The 16,910-nt window shown below is 40.6% G+C and overlaps 1 long non-coding RNA gene across 1 annotated transcript in view; it reads left to right on the forward strand.

Annotated features, from left to right (window-relative positions):
- Window positions 1-16,910, forward strand: part of LOC308409093 — a 91,095-nt gene that overhangs the window by 26,790 nt on the left and 47,395 nt on the right. The gene's annotated exons all lie outside the window — the stretch shown is intronic.

Consider the following 16,910-nt stretch of genomic DNA (forward strand, 5'->3'; position numbering starts at 1 on the left):
CAGCTGATAATGAATTCAGTGACTGACTACCAGTGTGCAGTGTAATTAAAAGGGGTTTAGACTGACTAAACAATCAGGAGAATTATGGACACTAGCAAAATGAATGTGAGGTCAGAATGGAGAATGATATATACTGACACACACACACACACGTACCTATTACGATCGTCTTGAGTCTCGTCTTATTCAAGCCTCGACTCAATGCCCTGACTACCATAAAACATTTAAATGACATTTGAATCATCCAGTGTTTCCTTTGATCGGGGGCTGAGTGAAACTCTAGGACCCAGCACCTTAGCTTCCTCTGCATGATCCAGTGACCAGTTCATCACAGGATGAGAGTCAAAGTCTTTTCCTCCCTTCTTTTGTTTCTTCCCCATTATCCCCATTGCCCCCAAAACCTCCACCTCCCACTTGACTCATGTGGCTCTAACATTGAAGGCATTAATAACAGATCACATGAGCTGAATGTTTGAAGACACAGACCTCCCTATTAGAATTGAATCCCTCTTGCAAGGTGTCTGCCCTGTTTTGAACTCAGTGTAAATCCAAAGTAAAGGCCTTGCCTCTACAGCACACCCTAGAGTCCAAGACAAAAACTGTAATACTGACTTAATGCTGGAGTACTGCTGTGCTATAACAGAACATTACACTAAAAAACAAACAAACTAAAACCATAAATGGTGTATCAAAAAGAAGCTTCCAATTCCAAAAGGCTTTCCTTTTTAAAGTAATGGACAAAGAAGCTGGCAGTAATTGTTAAAATACATGGCAATATATGAAGTGTTAGACACAAAACAGTGTTCACAAGTGCTCAATGTGTCTCCCTCCAGATGCACAGCATATGTTGTAATGGTAACATTTGTGCAATAATTTTGCAGCAATTTGCACAAAATTCTAAGTTTGTTACACCAACAAGCCACGACTTGATTCCAGTCAGCGGGATTTGTAAATCTGATCTATTGCATCATGGCTGCATCAAGCAGCGAGGAGCATAATCTGCTCCATAATCTTTTCCAAATTAGGCTATTGTTGTTTACTTCAATAACACAAAATGGAGTAGTGAGCTGTCCTCAGTGTGTAATCTTAACACTATTTTGAATTTGAAACCACAGATAGGAAAGGTTTAAATAAAATTAAGGCTTTAAGATCACATTGTTTCCATACCCCGCCCCAAAAAGTCACCATAAACCCATTCATATAAAGTAGCACTCTTTTCAAAATAGACCTACTATGACCACCCATGATCAGCTCCATTTTTTTTTATCTTGGACTGGCAGAGTACCTTTTGTGAATCACAGCTCAAAATAAGGCTTATTTAGCTTTTACTGGGCTTTGGTGCAGGCTCTGTGTTCAGCTTCGATGTGAATCAAACCATTTGAACTCCTCTACATTTCAGGCAGCTCTCTTCTCTTTGGCTGTCCTTCACAATCAAAAGACTTGGACAACAGTTTTGCTGTGCTAGCATCTAGAGCTTGGTACCTCAGATGAAAACACTACAGACATCCCCTCACTGACACCACAGAGAACCAAAACTAGAAAAAAACGGAGCCTGTAGAGTAGTGTGGATCGGCCATTAGGCCACAAAGAAAATGAGCAACTGCCATTCTAACAACACGTTACAGAAAAAAGAAACAGAACAATAGGTAATTTAACAGATTTAAAAAAAAGAGAAATAAAATTTGCCATGTTGTCTATAGGCTTTATGTACAGCAGCAATGCTCAAGAGAGGGAAGAAAGAAGACACTCTATTAACTCCATCATTCTAGTTTGTTTACTGCTTGGTCAGACCTGAGGGTTGTATTATTTTCAACCCCCAGACACAACACTACTGGAGGGAAGATAAATAATTAGTCATGAGATGAGTTTCTCCCTTCATCCATCAGCCTGGGGATGGCAACCCTAGGAGAACTGAAGCCAAATGAGAGTCCTCTCCCTGCAGTGTTTTTGTTCCCCAGACACTGTAGCTTTAGATTTACTCTAAGAGAGCGTGACTTTGAAACACTCAAAAGTTTGCAAGGATGACTCCATCTTTGTCAAGGTGTTCACAGATTAAAAGGAGTGCTTTAATCTGAAATAGGGAGACGAAATGCAACTTCATCAGACTGCGCGGAACAGTAGAAACAGTTAAACTGAGTGTAAAATTTACTTATATCTTTTTCGAAGCAATTCCTGCTATTGAAATCTCAGACACTAATGCATTTACTCTTAAACTAACATACCGCACAGAACATTTCTCATCTTCTTTTCCGAGTAATTTGACAGCGAGGAGGATTTTACGGCCTGTCATATAGGAAGCCATGGAGAAACGTGGGACACAAGCTGTTAAGTTCTATTAAAGATCATTAAATGGCACTCTAAAACCAACACTGAGGTCCCACCTGAGTGACACCACAGGAAAACCTGCTGGTAGAGGAATACATTACCTGGAGAATATTTTCAATATGTCAGAGTGTGAGACGTGTCTCTGAGAGGCGAACGTTTTTTGAATTGTATTTGCTCTACTCTCCTGCAGTGAAATCTGACCAGATGTTTTCTTAAACCTCAAGTGGTGCATGGAGATTTAAAGCGTCAAAAAGCATTTTCCACATGTAAAGACTGATAAGCTATTCTATCTAGACTCTTATTCATTAAACGGGTTGTGACTGTTGGAGTTACACCACTATCTAAGATAGCCTCTAAACAACAGAGGAGTTAGGTTCTCTGATAGGCTCCTTCAGCTGTTGAATAATTCATGTGTGCCATTTGCCAGACTCGGGATCCATGACTGAAATTAGACAAGGACTGAATGATTGAAGATTTAATGAGATAAATATTTCTGATGTTTCAGTGGTCAAACAGTCCTGGTAGTTTGCTGTGTAGGTGGGGCTGAGCACCTACATATTAAATAGATGAAGAAAATGAAAATGTTTGAAAGGGAAGAAGTTGAGATTTGATTTAATTTTTATAGCACCAATTCGCAGTTCACGTTTTATACTATAAGGCAGGGACTGCAAATATTAGACTATACAGGAACTGGAACCACCTATGAGGAAGTGCTTTGCGGCAGTGTGAAGAAAACCTCCACTACAAGCAGGCTCAGGGAATATCAGCCATGTGTTATGACCAGTTGGGTGTGAGGGGAAAGAGATGAAAGAGACAGGAGAATAGAGTGCCACAGATTCATAATTTCTCATGATAAAGGATTTATTCAAAAATAAAAATATATATTTAAACTAAAAATATTACAAATGTAATAGGAGAATGATAGGTTTGTAGCTTGAACCCATCCGCTGGAACGTTGAAGACAATATAATTACACTGCTAAGCAAGACACAAATAGGCAAAGTTCTTCATGTTACTCGTGCACGGGAGAGACCGGACAGAGCGCCGTCCCTTCGCTTGACCCCAGTCGCTCTCGTCCGTCCTCCCGTACCACTGTCCTTTTATTGAGGTTACATGAATATGCATAGGTTCATTAACATACGACGTCTACATACAAACAAAGAGTACCTTGCCTGTGTGTGTGTGTGTGTGTGTGTGTGTGTGTGTGTGTGTGTTGCTGATCAAAGGGTCAAACATCCTTGGTCAGGAAGAGGGTAGACTAGACCCCCCCCCCGGTGAGGAAGTCCAGCAGTTCATCTAAACAGAAAAGCACTTAGACTAGAACAGACGTAGCTACGTTAATCCTACCATAAAACAATTAAGACAAGGTACGAACTTTCCCATGCTCCCAGGATATAGGTGTGCATTCTAGTGTGGAATACACACCAAGCCTCTGTAGCCTGTTAAAGATCACACAACTTATCACTACACAATTGATTATACACCTCTAAGCATCTATGGTTAAATATTTCTAAGCATAAATGACAATCAACAATACAAACTCTAACATTCCCCCGTTTTTGACCTTTATGCTAGAAAGTTCCCAGTTATGCATACCTCATGTCTGACAGTTTCAATGCAAACATTTTTATACTCAGCATATGTCAAATCACCCTAAATTATTGCAAAGATACACAGTTTAATAAATGTATTAGCAGTTACCCCATTCATTGAGCTCATCTCATGGCAAACTGCATCTTACGAGCAACCAAAGAAATTGTTAATTTAATAGTGAAACTAAGAAAGTAACATTTTCAAAAACATCTCAGCTTGGTGATGCTTCCTCCGGGTGTGCAAATCACATGTCTCTCTGCAGAGTGGTTTGAGTTCTGCAGGGCGTCATGAATGTCTCTTCTAGTTGTTTCGTTGTCCATAGGACCAGAGTCCAAATGTATGTAGAATAAACATTCAAACATACCAGTTAGTTTTGTTGTTTGTCAACATGGGTCTCAGCTATTTCCAGAGCTGCAGACCTCTCAGCACTCTAGTTTTATGGCCTCCCATCACCTCACTTCAGGCCTTCATCCTGCGAGGGGGATATTTATGACTCCTTCATTGTCCACGCTCTGCAGAGAAACACCTCTGTGGAAAGGGTGCAGGGTTCTGTTGTCTTACTGCTGTTATGATCCCAGCAGCCTTCAGAGTGTCATCGTATGCACAGTACAGTGGCACAGCATTAGGTGATGTTCATAGGAAACCGCTGTCATCACCACCATAGCTTCTGGTTCCTGTGCTTTCACAGAATCATGATGTCATCCCCGAACTCCTTCTGCGCTGTCGATGGAGCTTGGCACGCTCCCCTCATCCCACGAGTTTTCATGTTCCAACGCTGCTGAAGGTTTAAGGCAGAGCACGTCGTACACCTTAGTTGTCTTCCTCAGCGTCAATATTGAATCTTTCATTTTATTTAAAATCTCCTGGAAGCTCAGTAGCACAGCTCTCTGTGTCATGTCTGCTGTGCTGAAGATGATCTCTGATCCTCCTGAAGCCTCTCTCCTGGCCTCCCATCTTGTGGACGATCCTCTCCTCTATTTTGCAGGCAGTTTCATGGTCCTTGCTGTGGCTCCAAGGTCTGATCTCATGATGGGCCCCAACCAGCTTGACCTTTGACCTCAACCACTGCCTGGCTGTCGGCTATGCCTGGAATGGTTCACGCTTCTCACTGGGCCTCTGAAGATTTCTCAGGAGATTACTGCTGCACCTGTATTTCAGAAAGACTTCTATGTGGAGAGCATGTCAACAATCATCAAACCACATTCTTTAGTTCAGTGAACTTCACTTATAGGCCATCAAAGCCTCATCTGAACATGGGTGCACCACTTGCATAGGTTTAATACTTGTAAATAAACGGCTAATCACACAAATCACTGCAACAATAATAGTAAACATTGTTTAATGTTAATCCTTGCACTCCACCTCTTGACGCATGGACATTCCCATGCGTCAACTCACCAAACCTGGATCCCTGTCTTAAAGAAAAAGATTAGCTAGATCATGTCCCAGGCAACATCAGGGCATCTCCTCTGGAGTAGCTCCGTAACCCTGCAATAAAAGATGTTAGCGTGTGTTGCATATTAAGTTTGCTTAACACCTGGCTCTCCCAGGAGCCTGCATACACACCATCACGGCCTGGAAAGCAAAATCTGGAAGTGAAATCAAACTTCATACCTGTAAACAATTGTATCATAAGAGTAATAAGCATTCAACATCAGCAAGACAAGTGTCATGTGCAGGTTTTCTCAAATCAGTAACTACAACTATTACCCTAATTCACCTCAGACATGGATTATCCCATGTACTCTGTTAACATTAATGTAATCAGTGACTTCTCTTAAGCAAAGTCAATCCACTCATATATTATTATTATGGGTTCAAAAGTGGCCAGCAAATGAGCCCATAATAAACTATTCCATAAATACCGTAATCTCTTATTTGTTTTACTCATGTCACTTGTCCGCTTCAGCTGAATCTACTACAGCATTCTCAAAGAAACAAACATTAGCAATACACATTGACTGTGGTCAGACGGAGGTCAGACACAGGTCAACAGATTCTAGAGGTGCCATAAAACACCATAAAGTTAACACTCGCTGTGGAAACAGTAACACTGGTCTCATCACAGTATGTCTCAAACTATATTAATTTCTCCATCAACATATGCCTGTAACTACAGTTTTCGTCACACATAAACCCAGAAATCTTGTAGTAGAGAAACATTAGCCAGTATTCCTATAAATCACATGATCAAACACATGAAGAACCGTAATGCTGTAAAAACGAAAATGCAAATGTTAGCGCTTGCGCAGGCGTATGCATACTTTGTCACAGCTATCTCTGTGAGCACACAAGCTAGTGAATGACGCACACATAGTAAATTCACAGACACAGAAAATGGCATTTAAAATGTTAAATCATCACGCAACCTCGAGTGTTGCTGTCATCTTTCTGCTCCTGTAAAGGGAAGCACACACAGACTCATCTGCACCCCTGCCAGGCGGGGGTCAACTTCACACAGTCGTGTTACATCAGTAAAGTCTTGTCAGCTTTTGTCAGCTTTTACCAGTCAGTCAGTTTGTTTTCCTTTCACTCACTCATTCATGCATTCATTCTTTCTTTCTTTGCTGATAGTGGAACCTATCGTCGCATTTAGTTTCCACTCTCAGCAAAATGACGTCATTTCAAAAAGAAAAAGAAGAACTTTAGTTTGGATTACATCGCTGAATCCTTTTGGACTGGGACTGTCATTTAATAATTGTCCCAAATAAGTGGCTTTCTCCAGAGTCCATTTAAATGTGGAGAACTCACTTGGCACAATTTTCTCGACGACGTGTAGCGCTTTTAATTCCCGACGTGCAGATCTGCTTAAAGAACAGAGATTATCAAACAAAACTTTCAGTGCACTGTGAAAGTATCAAAATAAAAAGGCCTTGTTAAGTCATGACACAAACTCCTCATCTCAGGAGGGTAAATCATACCATTAGCATGGTTCATCATACCATCATACTAATCGGCAGGCTCAACTTCACAACAAAAGAAAAATCATCAGCTAGATTCACTCCAAATCAACCATCAGCTGCACAACACACAACATAACCCTAATGTCTTATTAGCTATGAGTTTAATTACCAGGTCTGTGCTCTTCACTCATTTAGGCCACAGATCTATTTTATTCAATTTTCCTTTTCCATTCATCATAAAACATGTGACATGCTGTCATGCACTTCACAAAAAAAGTCTGTTCTGACGTATTCAGAGTTGTGTATCTAAATACAGGATTCACTCGCACATCAAAGCAGGAAACTCAGTGTTTTAGAGTCTCCACTCAACACACAACAACTCCAACACATCTCATTCACTCGTACTAGAATTCAGTCACCTTTCATTAATCTGAAACCGATCAACTAATTTGCATATCAGCTATTAACCCACTAGGATGACAGGACGACAGAAATGCATGTTCAAAATGTTATCACTAAAAGAGAATTTCCCTCATACAGTAAATTTAGCAGTAAACTTGTGCTGCATCAATCAAGCAGGAAGCTTCTCCCAATTTACTATATTAACAACTAAATTTATTGTCTGATCACTGGTCGGTCAAACCAGAATCTTTTTTCCCACAAAAGTTAAACTGTTGTCCTGCAACTTAGAGAGTCATTTTTTTTTTTTTTTTTTTTTGCATTGGATAAATTCAGCATTTGATAACAAGTGTCTGCTAAATTGACACTATTTTAACACTGATGAAAGATAACAAGCTAATTTTCATTGCATGGGTTTGTGTTATTAGGCAGGTTTAATGCATGTCTGTGGAGCTGCATCTCCAGCAGAGCATGTTCTCTGCCTTTCCTACACACTTCTCTGCTATTTGATCATTTCTTAACTAATGTGCTATGAGTCTTCATGAGTCATTTTGTGTTTGGAATTGTTAGTAGGGTTAATGCATGTTCTGCTTGTGTGTGTGTGATTTTGTATATGTTTCTATTTTCGCAATGTTTCAGACTCCGTCTCAATTTTCCAACTTAAGCAGTCAGTTTTCTTTTCCCCAGGTTTGCTAACCCAAATTTTGATTTCCCACATTAAATAATTCCTATGTGTTCTCACCTAGTCTTCTCACTCTGTTGTCCTCTCACTCTTTTGTCCTCTCCCACTTTAACAGTCCACAGCCGGCAGTTCTCCTTCAGCTTTGTCCTGTGTTCCACTGTCTCTTCTTGCCATTTTACTCCACAGGTGGCAAATGTCAAACTCCAACTGTTCAGTTCTCCTCAAACGTTTTCTTCACATGCACAGTGAAGTTTCAGCTTGTTGTAAACACAGTGCCATTCATCCGATCAGTCAGGATGATGGGTTTGCTCTTCTTCTTTGATGCTGTTTGTCCACATTGCTGCTGCTTTGCTGGGACTCTTTGCTCAGGACTTGCTGCTGTCTTTATCTGCCATGTTATTGCTCTTTGGAGCTGCATTCCTCAGGGAGGAGTGAGCACTTGCTTGTGAGGTTGAGAGACGCTGTAAATAAGTCAGCCAGAAACTTGGCCTGCATGTTTCCAATGATGTTAAACTATAACTTTCTTCCGACCGCTGCATGTGGAAAATTGATTCAGGTCTGCTTTTCACCTGAAAGTGACAAACTAAGACATGTTCATTATTATCATCACTGCTTAACCAACACACATCTCTCTCTCTCTCTCTCTCTCTCTCTCTCTCTCTCTCTCTCTCTCTCTGTTTTTGTGAACAATCCTTTCTTAAAAGCAGAAAATGAAATTATAGTTGTTTTTTTTTTGGTTGATCAACACAAAACCTTTTTCCTATGATTATTTTTTTCCTACAATATAAATTCTCCCTCTTATTCACTCTTTTTTTTTTTTTTTTTTTTTTTTACAATAGCTGGCGACCTGCAAAATCACCGCTGTCACTCACAATCAAAGGCAATTACTTTTGCACAGTGCACAAAAACACTGTGATGTCAGACACATTCACACTCACTTTGTGATCTGCGTAAATAAATCACATGACTGATGATATGTGCCATGGTGATCCATAAATATGATCACCAGTTTATTTAATTATTATTAACCCAACAAAACAAATAAACAAACACATGATGCTGATGCTACACACACGAGTCAAGGTGCAGGAAAACTGCTCACGGGAACGGTGCACACTCATAGCTCTGTTTCCCTCTCTTTGAGTAGTTCTCAGACAGCTCTTGATCTGATAATGTGTAGCTTGCTCATCAGCTCAGAAGAAAAAAAAAAACCCGCAACGCAACATCACACAGTAGTTGCTCTGCCCACAGCGGCAAAGTCTTACACTTTCATATTCAACACAGCTTCTCCATCATGTACTTTTAGATGTTTCATACAGGGTTCAGCATATTAGTTGTTTTCACAGGTGTGCTGTATATCTCAACAATGGTTCATAATAAGACGACAGTCTTCCACACAGGTCAAGTGCCTCTATGCACTTCATTAGTTTAAATATTTATCTATATCACTTCACCTTACATGTCATTGTACTGAATTTGAGCAACCACAAGCGTAATGTAGATTACTTTTAACAACTATCCACCTCAATTACGTCTATGGTCTGGCACACAGGCTGAAGAGTTAACGTTTTGTGTCAGCAAGGGGTGGGGGGACAGCCACCCACCAGAGCATAGCTGCTGATGTGGGCTGGCCTTCTCCACACGCTCTTCAAGGCTGGTGTGTTTTCTGAAAACTTCTTAACATCTTAATCTCTTCCATTTATAAGCCTGCGATTAACCGCACGGCTCAGGTCCGCGTGAAACCCGCGTGAACCCGCGCAGCTGTGGAGCCGTCGCTCCCTCTCTTTTTTACATAAATACTTTGTGCTGCCAGGAGCAAAGTCCAGCACAAACGTCTGTCTCCCTCCGACTCACTCTTGGTTGCTTAGAAACCCATGATAACAACAACAGTCGGTGTCACAGACCACATGTTCTGCTCCGCACACACCCACACAACAACAACAACGACGACGACGACAACAAAAACAACACAAAATAGGCCTATCGTCCAGCACAGTCTGGACCCCGCGGAACTTCTCAACGCCCCACAAAGTGGCGGAGAACTCACCTCTCGCCACACAAAGTAGCGAGGAACCTCTTGCTCCACAAAGTAGCAAGGAACCCGGGTATCGCTCCACAAAGTAGCGAACTTCTCAACGCCTCACACAGTGGCGGAGACTGCACAACCACACGGTTATAGAGTCGGGCTCTTCTCAACGCCTCACACAGTGGCGGAGACTGCACAACGACACGGTTATAGAGTCGGCCTCTTTAAACTTACTTGGCATTGCTTAGAGTGTAATATCAGCCCGAATCCCGCCGACCGTCATTCATCGAGGAGAAAAGACAGACCGCGAATCCACAGGAACTTCCTGGCTGACGTCAGTCTTTCAGCGTGCCTCTCCTCCCCTCGGTGAATGCGATTCCAGGGCTCCGGCTCGAAGGACCAATTAATGATAGGTTTGTAGCTTGAACCCATCCGCTGGAACGTTGAAGACAATATAATTACACTGCTAAGCAAGACACAAATAGGCAAAGTTCTTCATGTTACTCGTGCACGGGAGAGACCGGACAGAGCGCCGTCCCTTCGCTTGACCCCAGTCGCTCTCGTCCGTCCTCCCGTACCACTGTCCTTTTATTGAGGTTACATGAATATGCATAGGTTCATTAACATACGACGTCTACATACAAACAAAGAGTACCTTGCCTGTGTGTGTGTGTGTGTGTGTGTGTGTGTGTGTGTGTTGCTGATCAAAGGGTCAAACATCCTTGGTCAGGAAGAGGGTAGACTAGACCCCCCCCCCCCCGGTGAGGAAGTCCAGCAGTTCATCTAAACAGAAAAGCACTTAGACTAGAACAGACGTAGCTACGTTAATCCTACCATAAAACAATTAAGACAAGGTACGAACTTTCCCATGCTCCCAGGATATAGGTGTGCATTCTAGTGTGGAATACACACCAAGCCTCTGTAGCCTGTTAAAGATCACACAACTTATCACTACACAATTGATTATACACCTCTAAGCATCTATGGTTAAATATTTCTAAGCATAAATGACAATCAACAATACAAACTCTAACAGAGAAATCCTTAATAAATAAATACAGTAAAATACATATTATTATTAATTACATATAAATTACAGAAACCTTGATGACACTATAGATACTACTGTATACCTTCCTGTATAGCTTTAGCCTAATTTTTGTTGTTTTATATTGCTTAAACTCTACTTATCAAATAACCAAATGATAAAAAATTCCAGTATCCTCATGAAGATCAATAAGTGCAGGTCAAACAACACAGTTTAGTTTAATTTCTGATTTCTTCTCCTTCATTTCTTCTTTCGCTTACCTGCTATTTGATCTCCATTTTTTTCTTTTTCCATACTTGCACCCTTCTGCTTGTTGCGTGGTACCAACCTCTGAAACCCCTCTTCGGTCCATACAACTCTCTTTTTCAGTCACTCTCCACAGCTTCAGCGACATGTAATGACTCTGAGCTGCAGCCTTTCCTTGGCTGTCACAGAGGGGCTTTTAACAAGGTCCTTCACTGCTTTTGCTCTTTCCTCCATACTTTACCATGCTGCCATCACTTCCCCCTCTTTCCCTCTGTAATTTTACCTTTCTCCGAGGGTAAAGTGTACAGGTGCCTGAAGAAATTGGAAGTGGTTAGAGCATTTTCTGCGTCTTAAGTAGAAACCTACATATTTCTTAGCCACCTTCAGGCATTAATGAAGACAGATTGTTTGAATTTGTTTGATCTGCACTCACATAATGAATACAAGGATCTTATATTTTACTTAAAGGTACAGTCAGTCATTTTTGTTTTGCGTTTGTAAATTAAACAAAAATAATATTGGACTAAATATACATGTCAACCTGTGTGTTCTGGTAAACTTGGAATTTATCCATTAAAAATATATAGGAATAGGAACTACTTTCCAGTAGCTTCCATACTGCTCCAATATCTTGAACACAATGATTGAGATGACATTGTTGTTCTGCCAAATCACATTTTATGTGGCTGGCGACTGGCTACATCACCCCTAAAAATAACTATGGTAGTATTAGTAGTAGTAATAATGTATTTTATTGAATAAAGAGGTAATTTCATCAGTGATGTAGATTTGAAACATAGCAAACATGCAAACTGTTCTGATCGAAGCAAGGATGTTGCTGTGATTTGCAAAGTGTCTGCATATTTTCATTTGTTCTCTAAATAATGTCAACAAAGTAGCTGATTTAGCCGTAATCACTCAAGACTACCAGCTAATTTTGGCTTCCTGAGCCATTAGTCTGCTGGCACATTGCTGGTTACCAGCAAAGGAGTTACTTTATTATTTTAGGTTGTTATATTTTTCTATTGCTATTCTAGTCGAATTGGGCTTCAGTGTGTATTCACAGTACAGCTCCAGTTCCAGTTGGCAGGAACTCAAAAGGATGCTACATGTCGAAGACCAGCAGCAGCTTGTATTCAGTTTGAATACTGAACAAAATTATTACGGATCAGTTTGTGCCTTTTATTGGTTTGTTAATTCTGTAAAACCAGGCGAGTAAACGGGCAGATGGTGAAGTTAGCTGGAAAAACAATTGATATTTTTTATTTAAAAAGGTGACATGAATTTCATGGGTGCTTTCCAGCAACACACTTAAAAATCTCAATGGATATTCTGAAGATCATATTCACTGAGGTTTGCAAATATGAAAAGAGCTGACTACATTTTGAAGTAGTAGATTCCTTTTATATTAAATGTAAGTCACTGTACGCATGACATTATGACTAAGCCCCTCTAAGACTTTGAAGCTAGATTTTCAAACATTCTTAGGATTAAACCTTTGTGTTTTATTGTCCAGGAAGGGGTCAATGTAACCAAAGAAGTGGGAAAGTAAAGGACAGAGATGATGCGACTGACATATTAAAATATCATCCTCTTCCTCCTCACCTCAAGTCTCATGTCTCTTGTCTTGAACTGAAGCCAGGGTACTAACAGTCAAAAATGTGCACAAATATGTTTATTCCCTATTTTGTTATAATTGCTCTTTCTTAGCAGATTAGACAAGCAACCGCACCATCTTCAGACAGCTGACAATGAGCCGTCTAAACCACAACAACTGGTTATAAGCTAATGTTATGTTGGCTAATCTGAGGCTCAGAGATGACGCTTTCCTGATAAACAGATTATATTGTCACATCATATGAGAGTTTATTCAAGAACGTTAGATCCAGTACAAAGTAAGTTTCACTGCACTGGCTAACAGCGGTAAAAACAGCAGCGCTTACTGATAGAAAAGTTCAGGATATTTTAAACAACTCATCTCAGTAGTTGTCTGAAAAGCCTCCGGCTGATCCAGAACAGTGAAGCGAGAGCACTAACTGGGATTATAAAGAAAGACCATATTTGTCCCATTTTAGCTCTGTTTATTCAGAGCTGAATCCAGAATGTGTCTTGTCACATACAAAATCTTGAATAATCAGAGTTATTCGTATCTTAAAGACATTGTGGTACCTTTTTATCCTAGCAGAGCACTTCACTTTAAGACTGCAGGCTTACTTCTGGTTTCCAGAGTTTCAAAGAAGAAAGGAAGGTAGAGCCCAGACACTCTCTCAGCTTTTGTCACGGCTGGCGGAGTGAGCCGTGTGGAGTGGAGGAAAAGGAGGACCCAAAATGCAGCAAACTGATGATACGAGTGAAGTTTATTTACACGGTGGCAGTGGCAAAAACAGGCAATGAAGCATGAGTAATGACAAACCTAAACTGGGAGAAACTAAAGAGCAAACCTGAAATCTTACAGAGCGGAGCAGAGAGACGCAGACCAAGGACCAGGATACCAAGAAACACAGACGAGCCGACAACGAACACAGACCGACACCCACTATATATACACACACACACAAGGTAATCGGGTAATCGCACACAGGAGGGAAGAACAGCTGATCTGAATACACATGATGACTGGAGGACACAAGCTGAACACAATGACAACAGACACAGACTTTCAGAACAAAACAGGAAATCTAGAACCCGAACCGGACACAAGGGGGGAGGACACAGAATAACTAGAACAGAGGGAAATAATCACAAAACACAAAACGCTGGGTCAACGACCCAGGACCATGACAGCTTTCTTTTTGAATAAAGCGTGTAGTTAGGGCTGGATCAGGTGACCCTCAACCATCCCTTAGTTGAGCACAGCAGGCTCTGGTTGCTGGGCGCTTCCCATAATGCACTGAGCTTTTCTTCCTCACTTACCTCTTTTCACTCCATGTGTGTTTATACACCACTACTGTATTCAGTCATTAGTAAATATTAAATTCTGGCTCCCTCTCTGGTTCTGCTGGAGATTTTCTTCCTGTTAAAAGGGAGTTTTTTGTTCCCACTGTGGTTAAGTGGTTTCTCATGGGTCTGATTGTTGGGGTTTCTTTTTAATATTGTAGGGTTTTTACAGTATAAAACACATCGGGGTGACTGTTGCTGTGAACTGATTTTATATAAATACAAGTGAATTCAATTAAATTGAGCCAGTGCAGGGAAGCCAGAAAGACCACAGCTGACCAGAAAATTAAAAACCATAACCCTTTTACTGTGAGGTGACAATACTTACCATTAAGTAGTGAACTGTTATAAACTGTGGATAATTATGCGTAATGATTGAGTTTAATGATCTTTTTGTGGTCAACTTTTCACGACTGTAATTGCAGGGGAAAGAGGAAAGGACAGATGCCAAAGTAGTTACTTGTAAAACAGCTAAACCTTTCTAAAGAGATTAAGTAATTATTTAATATTTAATTTTGAAGTCCAGCAATATATAAGGAAGGCTTTTGCTCTATTGTTATGTCTTAGACCCGATCATTTATTTTAAAGTAAAAGCTTGAATAAAAAAACCCTTGAGTGATATATTCTTAATTCTGAAATGTCTAACCATATCTGTTTTCCCTTTTCATATTTCTAAATTTGTACAGACATTTATAAATGAGCATTTTTAAGCTACCGGTAATAGAGAGGGGGTATGTATGTTTGTATGCATTTAGAGATAAATGGAGATCTGATGCCCTTGGGCTTGTATTAGTATTCATGACGAACAAGGAAATTAAAGCCAAGTAAATCACCTCAGCCTCCCTGCATTTCAATTATAGACAGCATAAAAGAGGTATTGATCCATAACGGAGAAGACACACGGAGAAGCAGAAAGATTTTTAAATACTCATCAGTCGTCACACTTTCATAAGATTTGGTAAATCTGTTCTTTAATTGATTCCCAGATAGATGTGACAGCCAGCAAGCTTCAGCAGACAAGCGCAACAGTTCAAAGTATTGGTGTGTTAGTGTGAAATACATTCCCTCATGTATTCCTCTGTATCTTTTCTCTAGTAATCATCCTACACTGTTCTCTTAGAAAGTCCCAGAGGTTTCTGATATCCCATCATCTTTAGGAATCAGTAAAGAGGAGGGAGGACGGGCTGGTCAGGTTCACTCAGTGACTCACCTGACTGTGATAAATGTGAGAAAGGCCCAGTTCACACCTAAACCACAGAGTCTCCCCACTCGGACTAACCCCCATCCCTTCCCACTATCCCCCAGGCCCTCTTACAATTGGTTGACCCATGTGTCTCAGAAGCTCCAGAGGTCAGATGTCTGGTAAGATTCTCTAGCTTGATGGAGCGATTACTTTTTTTAATTTCCAAGGAGGGCACAAAATAGGCAAAACTAAGAAATGCGACACAAGTTGGATAAAACTAATCCTAGGCCCTAAAAACCAGGCCTCTCTCCCTATGGCAGCCCAGATAGGCTCCAGGCACTCCGCAACCCTGACTTGGATGAACAGCAGAGGATGAATGGATGGATGGGCAAACAGGTGGAGACATAAAATATGATGAAAATAAGAACAGTGAGACACAGTAATGCAGACATCGAATAAAACTACTATGAGCTGTAAAATTGTGGGCATAAAGCACAAACTCCAGATGTGATGTTTAGTTGTTTTCTGTCTTCTTTTTCCTGGGTTTCTTGTATCCCTATATCATAGGGTTGATGGAGCTGAGCTCTGTGCTCATAGGCTTGTCGTCTCCCCACCTATCCAGTCCTTTATTCACTCTTGTTTTTCTAATATTTTTGTCTATCTATCCCCATTTTCTGTCTATCTCCTAACTTTCCTCTTTGCCATCTGTCTCCTCTCAGTGTCTCTTCTAACGCCAGACGGTCCTTGTGAGAGATGGAGGAGATCACAGAGGATTTCTATTTCTCTGACCCCTGCATGCCCTTCATCTTCCTCTCACAGCTTGATCTATCACACACAAGTGCTTTTTATTGTTATTTGGCAGCTGGCTCTTGGCCCATGGCTTGACTTTTCTCTCTCCACCCCTCTCATTATTGCTGTGTGCTGCTCTGATGGATATAAGCCAGCATATTTTCATTTCCTCTGTACTGTACTACCACTTTTTGGTGTATGTATGACCACACTCCAACTGAAAGCCCGTATTCTTTTAGAAATTGTTGTACAGCTGTTGTCCGATCAGATAATAGCCATTCTTCAACACATTTTGTCTAAAGCACTAAGAAACTGCAGTGTTTTCCCTACTGATGTCTTCTCCTATTGATGTTTTAGAAGTCTGCTTTGTTTATTGAAAGACACTCCGCTTATTCCTTGATGCTCGTCTCAGCTGCCTTTGTCACTGTCTCTCCTTGACCCTTCTGAACAGGAGATATCCACTCTGCTGGAGAAAATGTAATCATCTGCTTGACGAACTTCTCAATGTGAAAGAATTAACTTCTTCTAAAATAAGAACTGGAGGATCTCTCCCTCTTCAATTTGTCTTGTGATCTCCTTCCACTGTTTTTCTGCTGTAATGACCATATTGTACACAGAGCTATATTCAACACCTAGGTTTTATAAGATAAACACCACATAATTTTCTCTCCCTACCAGCTTGATTAGTTAAGAAGATTAAATATAAAGTATTTATAATTAATGACACACGTGTAATGGTACATAAATCAGAGTAATGCAGAAGCTTTTAGTGCTATATA

Source organism: Rhamphochromis sp. 'chilingali' (assembly GCF_963969265.1).
Source record: "Rhamphochromis sp. 'chilingali' genome assembly, chromosome: 13".
Taxonomy (NCBI): domain Eukaryota; kingdom Metazoa; phylum Chordata; class Actinopteri; order Cichliformes; family Cichlidae; genus Rhamphochromis; species Rhamphochromis sp. 'chilingali'.